The sequence below is a fragment of the Hibiscus syriacus genome, unplaced genomic scaffold, assembly GCF_006381635.1.
Source record: "Hibiscus syriacus cultivar Baekdansim isolate YM2019G1 unplaced genomic scaffold, ASM638163v2 tig00110299_pilon, whole genome shotgun sequence".
Lineage (NCBI taxonomy): Eukaryota > Viridiplantae > Streptophyta > Magnoliopsida > Malvales > Malvaceae > Hibiscus > Hibiscus syriacus.
In genome coordinates this window covers 2,833,455-2,856,255 of record NW_024062668.1, presented here as the reverse complement: position 1 = coordinate 2,856,255, position 22,801 = coordinate 2,833,455, and the positions used below count along the sequence as shown (strand labels likewise).

Below are 22,801 nucleotides of genomic sequence, written 5' to 3'. Positions count from 1 at the left end.
GGCTCCAAAACATCCTCAACGGCTAGTAACTCATTCTAACATATAAAATCAAGTCGATGACACTTGAACAAGGTTACAACACCTATTCAAGCAATTCACATCAAGAGAAAAGCTCTTTCAATCTTATTTTCCCTTTTCTCTTGTACATAGAGTGTTTTTGTGAGCTTAATTTGTAAACACCTACCTTTTGGAGGTTTTCTTGTTTATATTTCTTTATCTTTTTCTAAAAGGGATTTTGGTTCTATCTTAGACATTGTAAAAGATATAGAATTCGTAAGGGTTACTCTTGAGCCTAGAAAAAGAAAGAACAAATTAGTGAATTTATTAGAAATCTATAGTGAGGAGCTAAGGTAGTGTATGTAGATTTCATTGAGGAAGTTGAACCATTATAAATTATTGTGCAATTTTTCTTATCCTTTCTCCTTAATTCCCAATTTTTTCAAAAAACCAATTCACCCCCTCTTGGCAACAATTTTGGTTGATCGATAGAGCAACGTAAAAGCCAACAAAATTAAATTTGATCATCTCAACACTTTCTTGGATAAGTTTCCTTTTATGTTTTGATGTACCAAATGAAGACACTTTTGATATTTCCTCATTGATATATTCAGTATCGAAGTTAAACAACATTGGAATTTCATTAGTATCATCTAAGTTTATATTTGCAAATATTTTGGTAAAGCTTCATGTTGCCATATCTTGACCGACAACCAAAGCCATCTCATCAGAAGAATCAATTTTTTGTTCAGAAATGATACATACTTCGGTTGTGCCTGATAGATTTACACAAAATTATTAGTTAAATGAATGTTTCATCAAACTATAAATAAGAAAAAATATATCATATTAAAAAATGATAATCTATGTTTCAGAAGCAGCAAAGCATTAAATTTGAACATTCTTTTTTCTATGTAATTTATCATTATGTGCTAAATAATATAAATCACTTTTTAAATATTGGCATATCATTAACTATCAGACAATATGCATTTTAGATGAAAGTAAATATTACTAGCTAAAAAAAATTAAAGTAAATAAATTTAAAATAAAAATATATAAAGATTACCATCACTGCGACATCATATGTCACTCTATCACATATTATCATTTTTATGTTGTCGTCCCATTCGAAACCATTTTCTTCACGAATTTTATAAATAATTTTCATGTGTTTTGACTGTCCGCAAATGGATTTTCACATGTTTTGTGTCACACTAAACATGAATTTTTCAAAAATAGTTACAACAACTCGTTTTATAGAAGCTACACTAAACATATTAAATGCTTTATTTTCTTTTTAAGCCTCTTCTGTCAATATTTCTAGGAAAATATTTTTTCATTGGTTTTGTCCATCTAAAATGATTTGACGTGTCTCCTTCCTTACTTGATTTAGGATTACTCATTGCTAAACAAGGCATATAATATCGGTAAGATAATATTTACCTACAAATTTATAAAATATTACTATCACTTAAAACCTTATGAATTTAATTGAACTAGTGTGTATCGCTTAATCTTTAACCATTGTATCATTAATCCTCTTGGATGTGTAAGTGCATTGGTTAAAATATGAGAATCATATGCACTACCTTCTTAACCAGCTAGAACATAAGAAAATTTCATATCAAAGGTAATGACAACTAAAACATTCTGTGTCATCCCCTTTTACGACTATGGAATCTTCCTTGAATGTGAAGTGGAAAAGATGCATGAACATGAATTCCATTTAATGCTCTCACAGAATCTTTAAAATATGGGTAAAACTTCGCATTGTTTTTTATTTCAGGAAGAGTTGACTTATCGGGTAATCTAATGACTAGTTAATTTATATAGTTTTAAAATAGCTCTCAACGCAATCTTAAAGTAACAATGAATTGTCTCCAATAATCTATAATATATTGATCCAATCACTCTAAATCTCACATTATGACCAATTATATGTAAAATGTGACAACTTGTTCCTTAACATTTACCAATATTGTAGACTGTAACAAATTGTTCATGGTAAGGTTATCATAAACTAAAAAATAATTGGTCGCATCATTATTATATCAACACATTTATGGTCACCTTGATATAAAATACTATTGATATAATTTTCTATTTCATAATCTCAGTTTACTTAACATTCACGAGTTATTTGTTTTCTAAAGTTTAATCTTTGAATAAAGAGAGCCCCATAAGTTAATGTTGAAACAACGATTCTCACTATTACATTATGAACAAAATTATAATCTATCTACAAAGAAATAATAATAAATGTATGAATATACAATTTGTATCTTACTATTGAATTGTCCCTTCAATATTATTATATATTTATCTCTTCTCTCAGATCAAGAACTTTTAAAGAAACAAATTGTTCAAGAAATTAAGAGTCTAAATATGACAATATATATATGATTGTTTGTGTTCTCTGTAACACCCCAACCCGAACCTGACCCGGATACAAGTCCGAGGTGTCACATTGACTTTTCAAATCCATGTACTTATACAAAATAATGGAAAATTTAAACTTATATCAAATAAACTGAATAAGTTACATAAATTCAATACAAAAAGTTTACAAACTGATCAGAGCATATACAACTTAAACCTTTAAGTACATGTCAACACTGGTTAATATAACAAAAGAACCTACTGTTTAAGTTGCTTCTGATCTGATATCTGAAGGAGTTGTGCTATCGCAACTGCCTATCCTTGCTCTTATGACTTCTTTGATCCTACGTGTGAAACACTCACAAGCTAAGTCATCGACTTAGTGAGGCATAATGTATAATAATGCTATAATGAAATTTTCTAACATACAATCATATATTTATTCAATACAACATACATGGACATGCATTTAACACATAATAGCCTATCACATTCTTCAATGTTATTTCATATTATATCTTTTATTAGCCCATGGTACAGTACTGAGAACTTAAGGTATGTGAGTGCATTGAGGTTGTGCACAAATGTTGTCACCACAGCTCGTATAAAATGCACCGAAGTGCCGCGTAGAAATGCACCGAAGTGCCATATAAAATATCCTGAAGGACCACATATATATCCTGTAGGACCCCATAGAATTGTCCCGTAGGACCACATATATGTTCCAAAGGACCAAATATATGTAAAAAAAGGATCACATATATGTTCTAAAGGATCACATATATGTCCCGAAGGACAACATATATATCCTGAAGGACCACGTAGAACCCTCGACTCTTGGCATGCCAATTATACCCTCAACTCTCATATTACATAACATGGGCTTTATCACAATTCATATGACTTATATCATATTGAAGGATAATCTCGTAGCTTCTTATCACATAGTTAATGTAACATTCCCATATGTTCACTTAGATCATTATCTTATAATGCATATCATATAAGTTCATGTCACATTTCATATCATATAATACAGCCAAGATATATTTACACAATGCAAATCATAATTATGCTTCTACTCATGAAATCATGTATTCAATATGTCGGAAACAGAATACATATGTTCTAAAAGTATGCACTCATCTTAGCCTCGCTAGTCCAAGCAACACATATATATATCTTTTTTTGCTCGATATATCTTACTCGTCAACTTTTCCAGAATTTGTTTATGTTCGATATCTACATGAATGTAATTTCAATGCAAATATCAGAATCCTAAACATTATGAATCAATTTTCAATAACCTAAGTTAACATAATTACTTAATTCACATTTTCCTTTTAAGTAGTATTGGTACCCAAGGTACAATACCGATACTTCCTTTACAATGGTATCGATATTGTGCTTGAGTATCGATACCCTTTTCCTATTCTAGAATTCTATTTCCAAAATGGTATCGATACTTACATAATGGTATCGGTACCCTTGGTATCGATACTACCCCTTCGGTATCGATACCTCATGAAGAATTTGTAAACATTGACCTTATGGTATCGATACTGTTCATGCAATATTGATACCTACAAAATATTATCACCTATTATGGCTTTGTAGTATCAGTACTTACTCATCCAATACCTATACTATCAACCCAAAACATACTCCTATCTTGAAAATTATCAACACTTCACCTAAATTCCAATTTTAGAGTTCCTTTCATACCATCAAACTCAACTATATTCACTTTAACTATCTTTTATCATTCTAACACCTCATCATCTTCAATATCTCACCATAATTCTTTAAACTAAGAATCTTACTAAATTTTCAACATGTTCTAAATTCATTTCTAACACTTATTACTTCTTATTCTAACTAATGACAAGTCAATTCCAACTTCCAAATCCATTTATTTTCTCTTATTCACAATTTCACTTATAACCCTCTTATATTTAATATAACTTACAATTCTTTGAGTTTCTACATCCCTTTAAGTTTCCATAAACTTTCCTAATGTTTCATCAATCAAAACCACTCATGAATTGCAAGAATAAACCAACTAAAAACTAAACTCACCTTAGATTATGGAACTCACACTGAGAAAAGGAAGAAGAATAAAGATATCTCTCGAAATCTCTCTTTTCCCTTTTTCCCTAGCTCCACGTGGTATATAATATCACCATAGCAATTCTTTTATTTCATTTACTGGTCAAATAACCATTTTGCTCTTCCCTTCATCCTTTTTTGATATCCAATCCTACATAAAATATTTCACTTAAGTCCTTAATTTTTTAATTTATCTAATTTAGTCACTGAATTCTAAAATTTTACAAATTGGACACTAACCCGATGTTTGGGATATTACATTCTCTAATTTATGATAAATAATGTATTCTTTATTTTCACTTTCTTATTATTATATTTCTTTGCATTTTGGTTACTTTAGATTATAAAGTTCAAAGAATCAACAATAATCAATCAAGTTATGTTTGTAGCATAAGAATCAACAATAACCAGTTAAGTTATGAACACATTTTAAAATTAAAAGGTCAAACAAAAACTTACAATTTTATTTAGAATACACAAAGAAACATGTTTAAACAAAATAACTTGTAACAATGAAGAATTAACTTAATTAATACTTTATATAAATCTAAAAATAGCATAATATGATCATATTTAAAGTTTGAGTAAATTTTTTAAGGTTAGGAATCAAAATCTCTTTAAGCATAGAAAAATAATGAATTAGAGGGAAAAAACTAAAGATTTACATTCAAAAAGATTAAGAGCTCAAAAAAATATGTGAAACTTACCTTTGCTGAAGATGTTGGAGTGCCAGTGATAGTCAGAAAGATTTTATGAGAGGAAGACAACTGTCAAGGGAAGAAAGCCATGAGAAGAGCTAATTATATGAGCCAGTGAAAAATGGAGATTGACATGAATGGTAGAAGATGGTGAACTGCGTTGGTCTAAGGTAAGATGGAAAAATGACCTACCGATAATTTTTGGTAAGTTGTTTTACGGAATTTGAGTTTATTTTTCCTTTGACTATAGTTTACTTTCCATTGATTGTAATTGGTTTTCCCTAACCAAACATCTGAAAAGGAGAAAAGTAATGTTTTTAAAATCGGACCAAATTTTGAACCGATGAAGATATTGGTTCACTGATTCAATCGGGTTTAACCACGGTTCAATCGGATTTATATAAAATAATATTTTTTTTAAATTTTATATAATATTCAAAGCAATATTAATATATATAACACTTTTTTTTTTAAGTTTACAATATTAAAAGGTATAAAAATATAACAAATCATAACATATATAAGTTAAAAAACATAAAATCAAGTGAAACAAAATGATTCAAATCAACTACAACATAATATTTAAGGTAAAATATATTAAATAATAAATATAATTATATAACTATAATCAAAAAATAATTTTGGGGCTGAAAAAAATGATAACAAACGATGTCGTTTGGTTTAATTTTTTTAAGAAAACAATCTCACATAGCTAAGAAACATAGAAGAACATCCCAACTAACTTCTATAAATACTAGAGGTAATTTGACATTCAAAATCATGGAGCCTTTTGGTGAGCACAGAGCGAACTATTCTTTCGCTTCAATTGAGCTCGAATTTCAGGCTTCAATTGAGCTTCTAATTTTTTTTTAGTTCGAGCCTTTTCGAGTTCAAGTTTCAATATTATATTTCGAGTTCGAGTTGAACTTAATAATTTTTAGCTCGTGAGTTTTTTAGTCGAGTTGAGCTTACTTTTAAAGTTTTCTAGTTTGAGTCGAGCTCAACAGTACTCGAGTTCGACTCGGCTCGTTTAACAAATGACGTCATTTGGTTTAATTTTTTTAAGAAAAAAGAGAACCGGCGGTTTACACTGGTTTTGCCGATTTTCAGCCGGTTCACCCTGATTTTGTCGGTTCTCAGCCGATTCTTCCAGTTCTTTACCGGTTCTGTGCTCATCCGATTTTGGGAGTTAATCGGATCGGACAGACCACCGATTTACGGTTTAACCGGTCGATCCGGTCCGATTTTAATAGCATTGGAGAAAAGTGTTTTTAGAAAAATGAATTTCCTCAAACAAACAGACAAAAGTTTGAGTATTTTTAATTTGTTGCCAAAATTTTTAAAAATATATTTGATTCATTATTTTTAGGAAAAGTTTTTATTTTATTCATTAGATTATTTTTTATTAAGTTAAGGTGATTACAAAGTAAAATCTACTGTAAATACTCTCAATCATTTGATAATAAATAACAACATTTCTTTTAACCACTGAGGTAAATTGGTTCGTGCATTATTAGGTTGTTAAACTATTAGCAACAAAATATATATGATATTCTCTCGTATCATTAACAATTATAAATTAATTCATATATATTTTTTAAAAATAAACTAATACCATCTAATAAGAAATAATATATAAGCATAATATCTCATTAATTTTTTAGTAGTTCGAGACAATAATAATGTAATATATATTCATAATCTTTCTTAATTATTAGAAATGTCATACTTTACCGATACAAATTCTTAAACTTGAGACTTTAAAAAAATAACATTTTTTTAATCATTAAGTTAATTCAATAAAATCACTTATTATTGATATATAAGCATGCCAACTCTGTTTATAAGAATTTTAAGATCTAATAACTGAAATAAAAATTTTTCATTAATGATAATAATTCAAATATTTTTTTATTTCAATGGTCAGAATAAAATTATTAAAATTTCAGTGACCATTTTATAGTTTACCCTAAATAGAAACAACAAACCCCGGATTTTTCTCAACCATCGACCCTTCAATCTCGTTGGTTCGGTTCATCTCCCCTTTACATTCTGCCCAGGTATCTAATTTTTCTCACTTCCCTCTTCGATTGCTCCTTTTAATTTTATTTTCTTCTCTTTTTTAATTATTTTTGGAATTCATTTTTTTATGTACAAAGTTTAGTTTGATTGATTAGTTGGTCGAATCCTTCAGTAGTTTCCGTTTCTTAATTTTCATCGAATCTGCATTGTTCTGTTCAATGAATCTCGAGTTTTTCCAGATCGAATTGGATTGTTAACCTAAGTCGAAGTATATTTTATAGATGCATGGATTATCAATTCAGGAAAATTGAAAACCGAAAAATTCGTACTTGACCCAAAGTTCGATTTTATTAGATATATGTTTTTGAAAACTCGGAAGCATTTGCTATAATCTTTTTAATCGTGAATATGATTGGGGCGAAATAGGTTTCTTTGTGATCAGAATTCAGAAATGACAAAACATGAGGTGTTAGTTTGCAATTGATTTTTATCTATGATTTCCTTTCGATTTCATGAATTTTCGCTTTAGCGTAATCACCCCCGCTCCTGCGCACATAGAAAAAGGAAAAAATGATTAGAGAATTTACAATCAATTTAGGGTACTTTACGTGCAGTAATTGGCCGCGTTTTATTATCTGCTTGAGGGATTTACGAAAGTGAGAAATGCTGGAAAGTATGTTTCAAGAATATACAGAAGCCAATTTTAATGTGTATTTAGTCTCTGAGGAACTTAGGATCGCATTAAATAATATGGGGGCCAAATTCCTTTTCTTCGTTGTTGTAAAGTAAAGTGGGGAAGAGAAAGAGCTTCCTTGAGAAGCTTGAACATGTCTGTCATTTGTGCTCTTGTTTATTATCTGTTAGTTAAGTAGTTTTTGTTCATCAATAATGGAAAAGTGATATAGCTTCCTTCAGCTGCTTCTGAATGCAGTCTCAACGCAAAATGAGCAACTTCTTGTAGTTTTTCCTTCTATCGCAAATCCAAGAATGTAATATATGAATTTGGGTGAGCTAGGTTCTTATGGAACTTTTTAGATTCCAATACCTTTTATTTTTGTAAAAACATTTTAGGTTTCTGCCTTTGATAAGCATATTTGAGAAGTCTATCCCCCCCCCCCCTTTTTCCCCCCTTCACTTCTAGCCTGTTCTAGTCACATTCCTGAGGGGAGAAAAAAGACAAATGTCCACTGCTGATACCATTGATGGGTTTTTGCTTGCTTGAGTCTATTTTAGGTGTCATTGACTTATTAAATTATTGTTCTAACCACTTCAGGACTATATTTGGCGCATCTAAGTCTAGGTCTAAGAACAAGAAAACTAGCAAGGAAACTCAGAAGGCTTCTTCAAAACATTCTGGTTCTGCTAATGCAGGTAGTAGTGTTGCAGCTAGTGCATATAATCCACTTTTGGGAGCGGTCCATGATGTTGAAACAGCACCTCATTGCCGGCCTCAGCTCTTCAAAACAATGGTTGTTATCAAAACATAGATGAGACAGATGAACATTTGGGGGGATCACCCGGTGGTGGTTTTGAATATGATTCTCCTTCTAATAATGGTAGCTGGTCTGTTGAGTCTGAAGATCACAAAGAGAAAACATCTAATCATCCATTATGGAAGGAAATAATACATGGAGCTGACAATGATAAGCGACAAAAGATTCGTCAAAAGAATGAGAGGAAACATCAGCGACAAAAGGAGAGGCGAGCTCTGGAGTTGCATGAGCGATGCAATGGCTATCTCATGTCAAGAAGCTTGAAGCTCTTGCTCAGAAGCTTGTAGCAATGGGATTTTCTCACGAAATGGCCCTTATATTGAATGATGGCAAAGTTGAGGAATCTGTGGCATGGCTTTTTGAAGGAGGTGAAGAAGGGGTTAAGCATAAGAAATCAACTGGTGGGATTCTGAAAATTGACATATCAGAAGAGCTTGTATAAATTGTGAATATGGAAATCAGGTACAAGTGTACACGACAAGAGGTTGAAAGAGCAGTTGTTATTGCAAATGGTGATCTTGAGAAAGCAGCTGAATCCTTAAGAACTTTAAAGCAGGACCCACATTCTCCATCAAAGCCTGAAGCAACTTGTGATCCTTCGACTTCTAGTTCCACTAAGGTGGAGGTGACAGGTAGCCAAAACTTATCTGCAAGGCCACAACTGAAACAAAATCTGTTTACTGCAACACTGCAAAGAAGAGACGAGAATGATTTAAACCATTCAAAATCTACAGTTACAATGGGAGATTCTTTGGAATCTGTGACTAAAAGTTTCCAGCCTTTACAACCAAAGTTGGAATGGGCAAAATGCCAAAAAAGTGAGGTACCAGCTGAGAAAGGTGGCCAAGTACAGGATCAAATCCTTCTGTTTCTTATTCCTTGGCATCACCTTTTCAGGCTTCACCTCCACCAACAAAGACAGAAAGCCATCATTTGGCTGTTGGAATTGATTTTAGGAACATTCTTCCATCAATTAGGGAATCAGCTATAATGATGCAGCAATCTCAATCCCTAAATACAAGGCAGGTTCTGGCTACAAGTATAGGCACATCTCCTCTGGAAACCTCTGCTCGTATTGAAATTGCGAAGTCTAATGGCTTCATACCCCAGATTCCAAGTTCTAGAAGCCTTAATTCCAACAATTTGAGTTCAAGTCAGATGCATCACCAGCTTTATCATCAGCAACAACAGCACTTTAGATCCAGCAGTGTTCTAGGAGATTCCCCAGGAACAAGCCAAGGAAATGGTTTATGGAGCAGAACTGGTGCATCTCCAATGCTTGCAGCTGCATCTTCGCTTGGGCTCTTCACTGGTTTGGGTTCCACCACTTCTTCAGGAGCCACGTCTTCAGGAGCCACGTCCTCAGTTGACTGGAGCAGTGGTAGCTCAATGACCCGGTTGGACTATACCAATATTTGGAGCTTGGACCGGGGGTTGTCTTCTTCTCCAAGGCCTGGGGAAATCTGGCTGGGACCATCAACATCTCCAATGAAGAGCATTCACATGTATTATCTTAATACCAGCAATGAGATTGACACCAAGTGGGAAGGGTGTACCCATTGTGGGATTACCGGACAGCAGAGTGGCTATGGCCAAAATTTCAGCTGCAGGTTCACATGAGTGGACTTCCCCATTTGAAGGGAAAGATCTATTTAGCTTACCCAGACAACTTGTTTCTCCTCTATCACTCTAGGGTTGTGGGGCAAAAAGATTTTATGATATAAAAATGCAAGAAAGAACGAAGTAAATTGCCTGCCTGTGGATTGTGTTTGTTTCTTGTGATGCTGATGTGTTACTGGTGAATATCATTTTTGTGGGAAAAAGAGAAGGAAGTACCGGAATACTCTGTTCTTTTATCTCTATCTGCACGGATTCGACATTTTAACCTTACATGCATGAAGTAAACACAGCAATTGATATATATTATGCATAAAGTAAACAGCCCGCCAATAATTTGAATGAGCAAATAGTAAAAGTTGTGTTGATGTCTCGAGGTTTAAGATTTGGATCATTTGTATAACATTTCATCCTTCAATTTTTCACATATATATTAATAGGGGAACAACACCTTTTTAAACGACAATGTACAATGAACAAAGAGGCTCAATGTTCCTACCAGTCTTTTCCAGTCGGTACACCATGGAAGACAATCTCTTCTCAAACTCTACTAAAGCAAACATATAGACTTTAATCTGGGTATTGACCTGAGGAGTCGAACGATAACCCATTAAGCCTCACTGTACGATCCATCAAGCATATGTGTCATTAATCATGTCCATCCGAGGACAAATCAATTTCTGCAGTTTCATCCTCACTGAAGCTAGAGGGTATGGCCATGGAAGATCCATACGAGATATAAAATAGTTTCATCTATACGGTATGGCTTTAGGCCTACAGTTTGTATTAACTTTACAGAAATGAATGCCATACTTATAGGTTCCCTTCGTTACCGGGCTCCCCATTACCTAAAAACCATTCATACTACACTATTAAATCGACAGTTATTCATGAGTGTTTTTATCATAATATTTACTTCTCGTGTAAAGTTACAGTAAGCAGAAATAAACCACAATATGAAACCTTTGCCAATTGCAGTCCTTGCAGATGACCCCCTCTCAGTACACAGGGACTCACAGTACCCAGGTATTGAATTTGAAGCTGTAGATAGGTTTTCATTCCTTAGGACCTTTTAGGTATGAATCTCATGGACGGATGTATGATTTTATGTTAGAGGAAAAATATGAACTTATAAAATTTTAAGGAGCGAACTTGAAGTTATAAAATTCTAGAGGGACGAAAATATATTTTCAATAGAAAATACATAAAATAATTCTAAAATATATGATAATTTTAAATCTCATACCTTAGGGGCTGGGATGGTTAGAAAAAGAATCTCATCCTGTTCTTTCAACGGCAAGCTTTGAGCTCGTTGTAGTTGGTTTGCAATCACTTAAGAGTAATTTTTTGGGCAGTGCAGTTGTAGATATCTAAACAAGACTTATGTTTTAATTGATGATGAGATTTTCTGTCCCATGCACAGTATTAGGTTTGGGAACCTCCATATGAGAATCCTGAGAGCTAATCCTGGAATTATGTACGTCTACCTACAACTACAAGGCCATTAAAATGAGAATGACATATTTGAATAACTTATTCTTGCAAAGAAGATGACATCGAGCTGGTTAAATATGAGTTTCTCATGGATACTATTGATATAGCTTCTAATTGGACAGGTTTGATATACTTCCATGTATTTTTTTTAATAATATAGAGTAAGTATAATACAGTATTTGTTTAAAGATAATTCTCAATCATTTAACATTGAACACTCACACTGCTGACATTCCTGGTGCTCAAACCCAAAACCTAAAAAGAAATAATAATTTATTTACAATTGAAGTCACTTATTTCGTTTTATTTCTTCCATGTATCCTTGACCATAAACAAAGGACACTTAATGCTATTAGAAAGCATAAGAATGAGACATTTCAAGCAGCAATGTCAAAAGCTATAGTTGGAATATGTTATATTGCAGTTCAACTAAAAGCTCCCTTGTAAAGGAGGATCCAAGAGTTTTATCCGCAATGATAGTATCGGAATCGTCTTTCGAGTGAGTTCGGAATTTGGCTTCGACTTAGGAAAATGGATTAGGAGTCATCACCTATAATTTATTTTAAAAATAAAACGGGTTGATCGGATACCTCGATTTTCACCTGATCTGCGTTTTACCATAAATATGTTGGGTTCGGGAGTCAGTTACGGTCAAGGAATGATTAACACCCTTGAACCGCCCTTTCGGTACCAATTAATTTATCGGTTGTCTTTATTGCGAAAATTAAAATTTAAATCAAAATTTAAAAATTCAATTCAAATTACTTACCTTTGATCGATTAAAATTCCGGTAAAAAAACGAAAATGTTAGTTAAGAAATAATAATTAAATAAATGAAAATAATAATAATAATAATAAATAAAATAAATAAATAAAAATATTTAATAAATCAATAGGGAAAGAAAAAAAGTAATAAAATAAAACAAAAGTAATAAAATAAATGAAATAAATAAATAAAAACCCATAATAGATGAAGGACCATATGATGAATTTACCCAAATTTCTAAACCATTGTGTTTTTTTGGTTTCCATGTTCCCACACGAAGAATGCATTGAAAACAAAGCTCGCTCCATCACGTACAAGTCGATTGCTTTGTCTTCTGGGAGCGTTGATGTAAAGCTAAGACCGAAGTCAATAAGGACGAGCTTATTAATTCCATCTCTGATTAACATGTTTGACGTGGTGAGGTCACCGTGAACAAGTCCACAGTCGTGGAGTTTGCCTATTGCGTCGCCAATTTGGGTGGCTATATCGGCTAAACATTCTTGAACAACGTCGTTTGACCCGAATCCGAGCGGAAGGCCCTTCCACGTACTTGTAAGTCAGGGTATGGAGCACAGGATCGACAGCGTAAAGAACCGGAGTCAGAACGCCCATCCTTAATTTGATTTCAGTGCAGAGACTTCACTGCTGCTAACGTTAGAATCAGGTCTCCCTCGGTAATTCATCCTGTTTGGTGGCAAGCTTCGCCCTCCACATCCGTGAAGGAAAATTTTGATTCTCGTTATTAACATGCACAGCCATGGCATGGGTATATGTTGTTATTAGAGGTGAAAATGGTCTTATAATGGGTGGTTGTAAGAAGTGAAGAAAGTAGGAGAATTACCTTGGCATTTTAGGTTGAGGCGATGGCGCTGAGGAGTTGTTAGAGAAGCTCACAAGCCTTGTCCAAGATGCTTCTTTGTGCTCAGTTCTGATGTTCACCATGTTCGAAACAAGCATTTCACGAGAAAAAGAAAAACAAGGCTTGATGTTTTCCATGTAAGAACCAAGAGCTGTTGCCCAATCCTATAATCCAAGTAGAAGAAGCAACAAATCATACAAACGGAAACGAGGAAGAAGCCGAGAACACCCACGGATGGCTCGAGGAGTTTGAAACGCTTGAACCTCGAGCAAAGATCAAAACTTGGCATGGTTTCATGTTCTTGTTGAACCGGAACTTGACACATTTGGATCGTTAAAATGGAACTGAAATTTGGATTTTGTTTATTTTCAAAAACTGAAGAGAAAAAAGGGCTGATGGTGTGCTTTTAAAATAATGGTGGTGAACCACGTTTCTGTAGGGCAATTTTGTTTAAAATTACAAATGATGGGCAGCAAGAGAGAGAGAAGGGTAACCCAAAACAAAGGAAAAGGTGTCCAGGAAGCCAGGGAGCATTCATGGTGGAGTTAAAGAATAAAAAAAATTATTATATAAACTACTGGTAAAATGGATTAATTTCCAGTTGTGTTCCCCCCTTCCACTTGACGCATATAGCTGCATATAAAGCAGTTCCAATGGTTCTGGTGGACAACACGTTCATCTTCTCGACCTTTGTTGCCAATCTTGGCCGATCTTGGTCTTCTTCTCGATTTAAAGACTTGGGTGTGACCGGAAAGTAGTGTGATTGATGTGTCATCAAGCTGAATAGAATCGAACTCGATAATTTTGTTGACATATAGCCCTTCTTACCGTAAGCCATGCTGTAAATGATGCTCCTCGGAGCTATGTGTAATCGAACTCGAAGGTCTTTGTGTTTCAAGAGAAACATTTTCATAGGTTTATTTTGTGTTTCAAGAGAAACGATTTCAAAGGTTTCTTTTGTGTTTCAAAAGAAACGATTTCAAAGGTTTTTTTTTTGTGTTTCAAGAGAAACTGTCTCAAGAGAGACAAAACTTTGTTTCAAGGGAAACTGTATCAAAAGAGACAAAATTTGTTTCAAGGGAAACTGTCTCAAGAGAGACAAAATTTGTTTCAAGAGAAACTGTCTCAAGAGAGACGAAATTTGTTTCAAGGAAAACATATTCAAAGATTTTGTTTCAAGGGAAACTGTCTCAAGAGAGACAAAATTTGTTTCAAGGGAAACTGTCTCAAGAGAGACAAAACTTTATTTTGATTAAATTAGTCTCAAGCGAGAGGACCCCATGTTTCGAGAGAAACAATCTCAAAGGCGATCGATAATCTGCTTGTTCCTGCATGTTAAAGAAATCCTTTCAGAAGCTCTAATCGTTGACTTAAGGAAGTCAAATCTGTGGATGACATGTTTGCTATGAGCACGATTCCCTTCGTCGTGAAGTTGAAAACATGGATGGCCCCTTCGTTGTGAAGTTGAGCCTTGAATTGGATATTCTTCGTCGTGAAGTTGAAATCCAATGAATGTTGCTGGTGAGCACGATTCCCTTCGTCGTGAAGTTGAAACCGTGGATGGCCCTTTCGTCGTGAAGTTGAGCCTTGACTTGAATATCCTTCATCGTGAAGTTGAAATCCAAGCTCGTATTGTTTCGAGTCCAATATCCTTCGCCGTGAAGCTGAAATTGGCTCTAAATGAAATTGGGAAGCCCCTTCATCGTGAAGTTGAGCTCTGAATTAGATATCCTTCGTCGTGAAGTTGAAATCCAATCTTGTGTAGATGGGCATGATATCCTTCACCGTGAAGTTGAAATCGTGGATCTGTGGGCATGATATCCTCCGTCGTGGAGTTAAAATCGTGGATGGCCCATTCGTCGTGAAGTTGAGACTTGACTTGAATATCCTTCATCATGAAGTTGAAATCCAAGTGTTGTATGTTGCTTTGAGTTGGATATCCTTCGTCGTGAAGTTGAAATCCAATCTCGAGAAAGTTGGTTTTGAGTGGAGTTGAAATCATGTTTCAAACAAATTGTGTCGCTTTGAGTTCAATATCTTTCATTGTGAAGTTGAATTTGAATCTGAACGAGACTCGGAAAGTTATTTTGTCGTCAGACAGTCGCCCCTTCACTGTGAGGTCGAGCAACCACCATCAACTTTTGAATGTGCTTTTGAATCGAGTATATTTCGTTTTGAAGTTGAAACTTGACTCTAAAAGCTGCAAAAAATTATGTATGCTAAAATGATCAATGTGATGCTCTTAAGTATGTCTAAGATGCATGCAACATGAATTAATCTTGGACGAAGTCCTGTGCTTTTCCTGCCGATCTTGACCCATGAAATCGATCATGCCCCATTTTCTTTTCAGGATGTTAACGATGTCACAAGTTCTATCTTGTCTCTCGAACTGATTGTTTTCAAGAGTATTGTTTGTTCTTTCTTTAATGGAGGCAAAATGAGCCTCAACAGCTTCCAAGACTTTTCATATTTGAGATAGTCCTATTTGAAAATGTTTTTTCCTTTCTCTTATTTTAGAAGGGAAAAAGATATAAAAATGTAAGAATTTTGTAAAACGTTGCCCCTTAATCCAGGCGAATCAAATCATAAACATGAGTTCAAAGAATATCAAAAGAATCAATTGCTCTTTATCGCTCTCAGAGTTATAGCTCTTTGACAAATATCCAAAATTGATGAGTTGGTTTCAGGTTGGCTTCCTATTTTCTAAGGTTTTGGCCACCAAAATGTTGTTTCTTTCTCGTTCCTTTTGAATATTGCAACATGCCCCTATTTCTTGGTTTGACATTTTAATTGGATGCAGACAAAATGACGCAATTAGCATAATCAATTACTAGACCTTCTATTTCGATTCTCAGAAATCTTCCATTTGTTCAAGTTTTGTAAGCTCCTATAACAAAGGTAGTTTAGAAATATCCGTATAAAAATGAAATTCTTGAGTGCTTGTGTGAATTTGACTATAACAGGTGTTCCTTAACTCCCTTAGTCCATCATTACCGAAATTTTTTTCTTAGATAAATTTGATTTAATTTTTCGTTATATGGCTAGTTGAATCCATAAAGCCGTGGTGTTTAACCAATTACTTTAGAGGGATATTTTAACATTATAATCAAGTTAACTGAATGGTTCATCTCATCACAAAGTCTTCGGCCGGACAATAGTAGTGGAGTAAACACCGAATTACCAAGTGTTCGAGCAATGTCATGGTTTGAATGTAATCTATTCATAAGGCCAGGGCTTTCAAGTTTCCTCTATAACTAATTGTCTTAGTGGAATAGCTCAGTTTTGCGGATTTAATTTCTTAAGATTGTCAAGAAGAACCTATTATAGTCTATGTGTTGTTGAAAGTCAAAAATTTCATCTTTAGAGTTCAATTTCCAAGCAACTAACCTACACTAGTTTCACTTACTCGACTATTCCATCTGTAAAGATCTTGATCATCACTGAACGTCTTAAACAAAAAGTATAGTAATTGTCATATGCAAAAGATGCCCCATGTTGTCCGTACATATGCACATCTAAATACCAAGCCTTATGAAAGGAGAATGTTATATTGGTTATTTGCAATAAAGGATATGGTGTTTGAGTGTATATTCTGGGTAAGGTCAAAGTCCTTTGTTTTGTTACTTTGTCAAAGATCTGTAACTCTGAATCATTTACAAATTTTTTTAATTTAGCTGATATTCAAAGAATTTCAAGTTGTAAATTTAATTCAATGCTCAGTGTAAATTCATTGAAATGTCCTCATAAAAAGAAATATGTCAAAGTTCAAAAGCATGTTTCAAAAAGAAATATGAAAAGGTTCAAAAACAAGTCCAAACAGGACACTGCAAATTGGAATAAATCCTCATTAGTATGCCCCACTTGCCCAAGGAGAATTCATTTGATTCAAGCCAGACAACCTTGAAATAATCTCGTCAACCAATAAGTCTTGGTTCCTAGTGATGGAATCCAAGGTACTTTGTTGATTTTGATTTATTTTCTTCAAGTTCCTTCTGTAATCTTAGCATGTTCTCTTCAAGTTGAGCAATCTTGGCTTCCATTTTCCTTTGCGCGAGTGTTGTGAGGATGACACGTGTCCGAAGCTTGTGGAGGTACGTCCAGTGTTTGTACCCCTTTGTTTATGAAAATATTTTGTTAGTTCGTGTAGATGCAATGAAAAAAAGAAAAATTATGCGAAATATGTAAGAATGCATGATGCATGAAATGTTCGAGACATTGATCCAAAAACGTGTTTGTTACTATAAACAATCCTCATTGGGGACAAAAGTGTTACGTTTGAGGAGACAAAAAACATTTTGATGGTATAGATCCCGAATAACCTCTGACAAGTTGATTCTTCTTCCATCTTTTTTCTGTCACCGGTTGAGTATCATTTCGAACCGTTCCGGCTCCTTTGGCTAAACTATATCTCCGGCTTTCACTCTCTTCTGAGCTCATTCCTAACGAAAGCGCCATTGGAGTCCTCCTTCGATAGGAACTATCTCTTATTGAACTTGTCAATAGTGGCCTTCAGCTCAGCTAAGGTTTCGCCATCTTGTTCTCTTAATCTTCAAAAGGACTCTCTGGGTCAGTGACCTTTTTCTTGTCATGCCCCTACAACTTTCGCCATCCCATTTTAGAAAAGTTGACTTTTGACGAGCTTGGTGGAAACTCTGTCCATTCCGAGTCTTTTTTGACCATAGCTGGACTTCTGAGCTTTTCATCTCTTGTATTATAACCCCTTTGTCCATTAATGTAGATTATTTATGTTTAACAAACACATTTTTGGCGGATCAACACCTTTTTTGAATGAATAATGCAAAAGATGAAAATAAAATAAAAGAGAACAAAAATGAAAAAGGTTAGTGAGGTAAAAATAATAAAAAATAATCATGAAAATAAAAGTCCTACCTCACATGATATCTACCTCACATGCTATCTACCTCACATTCTTATTGTTCTTACTCGGGTATGATCTCTATCCCGCATGCTAATTTCAAACAAGTCCTAAACCACACATTTGTCTAGTTCGCATGCTTTGAACAGAAAGTAAAGCAGGAAATAAAATCAAAGCAGCCTAGCGTTTGGAATGAGGTTTTGGGGTGAGCTCTAATTCCCTGTACTCTCCCGGTTTAGGTTCTAAAAAGGTATTCGAGTTCTCCTTGCTGGTGCCCCCTTGGGCCTGTCAGACCCTTAGTCTTAAGCCCATTACAAGCTTATGTGGACTAAGTTAAACTCAAGAGGATACATTCCCTTATGCCCATACGGAGAATAAATTCACACGAAGATATAAGGTATATGAATCTCGAAGGTTACTTGCTAGTCCCATACGAAGAATAAACTCCTACGAAGGCGTCGCTTTCGCCCCCACTTAAAAGGGTTTGGAGCTCGGGTATAGAGCTAGAGATGAAAACTTTGAAAAATCTGAAATCATTAAAAATGTAAGTACAACTATTTGTTTGAAAAAAATAATCAAAAGTAAGCAATAAGGATCGAAATATTACCTTAAAATTTAAATTTACCCTTTTTATTAAAAAGACAACTGGAAATTACCTTAGCCTGACTCACTTACCTGTCCCCAGCGGAGTCGCCAAGCTGCCGGAACTGTCTTTCGGGTGGGCCCAGAATTGGGCTTCGACTTAGGAAAATGGATTAGGAGTCGCCACCGATAATTTATTTTAAAAATAAAACGAGTTGATCGGATACCTCGATTTTACCTAATATGCGTTTTACCATAAATATATTGGGTTCAGGAGTCGGTTACGGTCAAGGAAGGATTAACACTCTTGAACCGCCCTTTCGGTTCCAATTAATTTGCCGGTTGTCTTTATTGCGAAAATTAAAATTTAAATCAAAATTTAAAAATTCAATTCAAATTACTTACATTTGATTGATTAAAATTCCGATAAAAACAAAAATGTTAGTTAAGAAATAATAATTAAATAAATGAAAATAATAATAATAATAATAATAAAATAAAATAAAAAAATAAAAAAATATTTAATAAATCAATAGGGAAAGAAAAAAAAAAGTAATAAAATAAAACAAAAGTAATAAAATAATTGAAATAAATAAAAAAACCCATAATAGATGAAAGACCATATGATGAATTTACCCAAAATTCTAAACCATTGTGTTTATTTGGTTTCCACGTTCCCACACGAAGAATGCATTGAAAACAAAGCTCGCTCTAACACGTACAAGTCGATTGCTTCGTCTTCTGGGAGCGTTGATGTAAAGCTAAGACCAAAGTCGATAAGGACGAGCTTATTAGTTCCATCTCTGATTTACATGTTTGACGTGGTGAGGTCACCGTGAACAAGTCCACAGTCGTGGAGTTTGCCTATTGTGTCGCCAATTTGGGTGGCTATATCGGTAAACATTCTTGAACAACGCCGTTTGACCCGAATCCGAGGAAAACGTCTTTGATGGAAGACCCTTCCACGTACTCGTAAGTTAGGGTATGGAGCACAGGATCAACAGCGAAAAGAACCGGAGTCAGAACGCCCAGCCTTAATTCGATTTCAGTGCAGAGACTTCATTGCTGCTAACGTTAGAATCAGGTCTTCCTCGGTAATTCATCCTGTGTGGTGGCAAGCTTCGCCCTCCTCATCCGTGAAGGACAATTTTGATGCTCGTTATTTACATGCACAGCCACAGGCATGGGCAGATGTTGTTATTAGAGGTGAAAATGGTCTTATAATGGGTGGTTGTAAGAAGCAAAGAAAGTAGGAGAATTACCTTGGCGTTGCAGGTTGAGGCGATGGCGCTGAGGAGATGTTAGAGAAGCTCACAAGCCTTGTCTAAGATGCTTCTTTGTGCTCAGTTCTGATGTTCACCATGCTCGAAACAAGCATTTCACGAGAAAAAGAAAAACAAGGCTTGATGTTTGCCATGTAAGAACCAAGATCTGCTGTCCAGTCCTATAATCCAAGTAGAAGAAGCAACAAATCACACAAACGGAAACGAAGGAAGAAGCCGAGAACACCCACGATGGCTCGAGGAGTTTGAAACGCTTGAACCTCGAGCAAAGATCAAAACTTGGAATGGTTTCATGTTCTTGTTGAACCGGAACTTGACACATTTGGATCGTTAAAATGGAACTGAAATTTGGATTTTGTTTATTTTCAAAAACTGAAGAGAAAAAAGGGCTGAAGTTCTGCTTTTAAAACAATGGTGGTGAACCACGTTTCTGTAGGTCAATTTTGTTTAAAATTACAAATGATGGGCAGCAAGAGAGAGAGAAGGGTAACCCAAAACAAAGGAAAAGGTGTCCAGGAAGCCAGGGAGCATTCATGGTGGAGTTAAAGAATAAATTTTTTTTTTTATATAAACTACTGGTAAAATGGATTAATTTCCAGTTGTGTTCCCCCCTTCCACTTGATACATATAGTTGCATATAAAGCAGTTCCAATAGTTCCGGTGGACAACACGTTCATCCACGGCCCGGGAATCACAGAACCACAAAGGCATGTAAGCAACGATTCGCATAGAATCCAGACTAGGTTGCACAGTTCAAGGGCTTTGCCAAGGACGTATCTTTTAATCAAAAGGGAATGTGGGATAGTGGGGTTGAATGTGGGACTTGAAAAAAACAATAAAAATAATAATAAATAATAATAATAATAATAATAGTAAATAATAATAATAAATAAATAATATAATAAATAAAATAAAATAAAATATTTTTATAGATCATGACAAAAACGGGTGTCTACAGATAGAGTATTTGCTCTACATCATGCAATATAATAAATGATATAAGGTTTCGCTTTTGTTTTATTTTAATTATTTTATTATTAAAGAAATTAACAATGATATTAATATATTATCAAATAAATTACAATAATATTAATATATCATCGTAATTTAATGTCACATCATCAATAAATTATTTTAAAGGTAACATTAATAATTTATTAATTTTTTTAATAATATGATAAAAATAAAATCAAAATATAATGTTAAATATGTTTTAAAAATATAGTTAAATATCAAAATAAAAATAAAATATAATATTAAATTTAATTTTAAAAAATAGTTGGTGATGAAAGTAAAACTAAAATATAATATTATATATAATTTTAAAATAAAAAAATATTAAAAAAATAATTTAGGCATTAAATATTACCTGGATGTTATTTATTATAGAGAAAATAACTTCAGTGACCAAAAATGTCTTATAATATATGATTTTAATCAAATTTTTTTGGATTTGCCAAAATGACCAACTAAATCGCAATGCGATCGATAATTCGTAACGCGATCTTCGGTATCGCAAATCAGTTTCCAGATTCGCAACGCGATTCTAACTATCGCATTACGATTTTCTAAATTCGCGTTGCGATTTTCTGACTATCGCAATGGGAATATGTAAATCGCAATGCGAGTATGTAAATCGCAATGCGAATATGTAAATCGCAATGCGATTATGACTATCGCAACGCGATTTTGACTGTCGCAACACTGAATTTCAAATTCGCAACACTGAATTTCAAATTCGCAACACAAATGTTTTGGGTATATAACTACACAGTAGAAGCAACTCATAACCTAAATCCCTAAATCGCAACTCATTCCATCTTCATCTATCACTCTCTCCGGCGACATCCGTTCTTATATCCAACGACATCCTTCCCCATCCGGCAACAGGTTTTAGTTTCTCAGCTCGTTTGTTTAGTAAATTAATTTACAATAATGAAATCATCTAATGTTGATCATGTTTGGATATATTTGTGTTTTGGAGGGTCATGGGAGAATGTTCATGGTGTTTTACAATATATGCCTTTACCTATGAATCTTCAACTAAAACTGTCATTAAAAAAGTTAACTTATGAAACTCTAATGTTACGTGTTGCAAATAAATTGAATTTAGAGCCTTTAAGTGGATTTAGGCTATCTTATCAGAGAAAAAGTAAAGTTTATTTGTTAACCGACAATGAAGATGTTGAACGATTCATTGCTTACATTAGTGTTTCGCAAGATGATGTTACATTGTATGTTGTTGAACCTAGAAGTAGTGAAGTTGGGTCAGTAGCGGGTAGTAATCAACTAAGTTTTTCAACCCCAGTTTATGGTGCTCAAAATTTAATGGTTTTACCACAATTTCATCACCAAGCAAATTTTGTTTCACCACATTTCCAATACCAAACACAATCTCAAAACCCACAACCTTTCCCTAATCCAAATCCCAATAAACTTTCAGCACCAAATTCCGATTTTCATATTAACCAGTTAGACGATGATGAGCCAACAGAAAAAATTGTGAGTACTAGTCGGTATTCAAAATTTGATCTTGGTCAATACCCGGACTTTGATCTTGGTCAATACTCAGATTTTGATGATGTTTCAGAAGAAGAAACAGACCCTACGTGTAATGATTTTG

At 34.1% G+C, this 22,801-nt stretch overlaps 1 pseudogene; it reads left to right on the top strand.

Annotated features, from left to right (window-relative positions):
* The first annotated feature begins 5,323 nt into the window (after nt 1-5,323).
* LOC120116628 lies at nt 5,324-10,437 on the top strand (annotated as a pseudogene).
* Nucleotides 10,438-22,801: the final 12,364 nt, after the last annotated feature.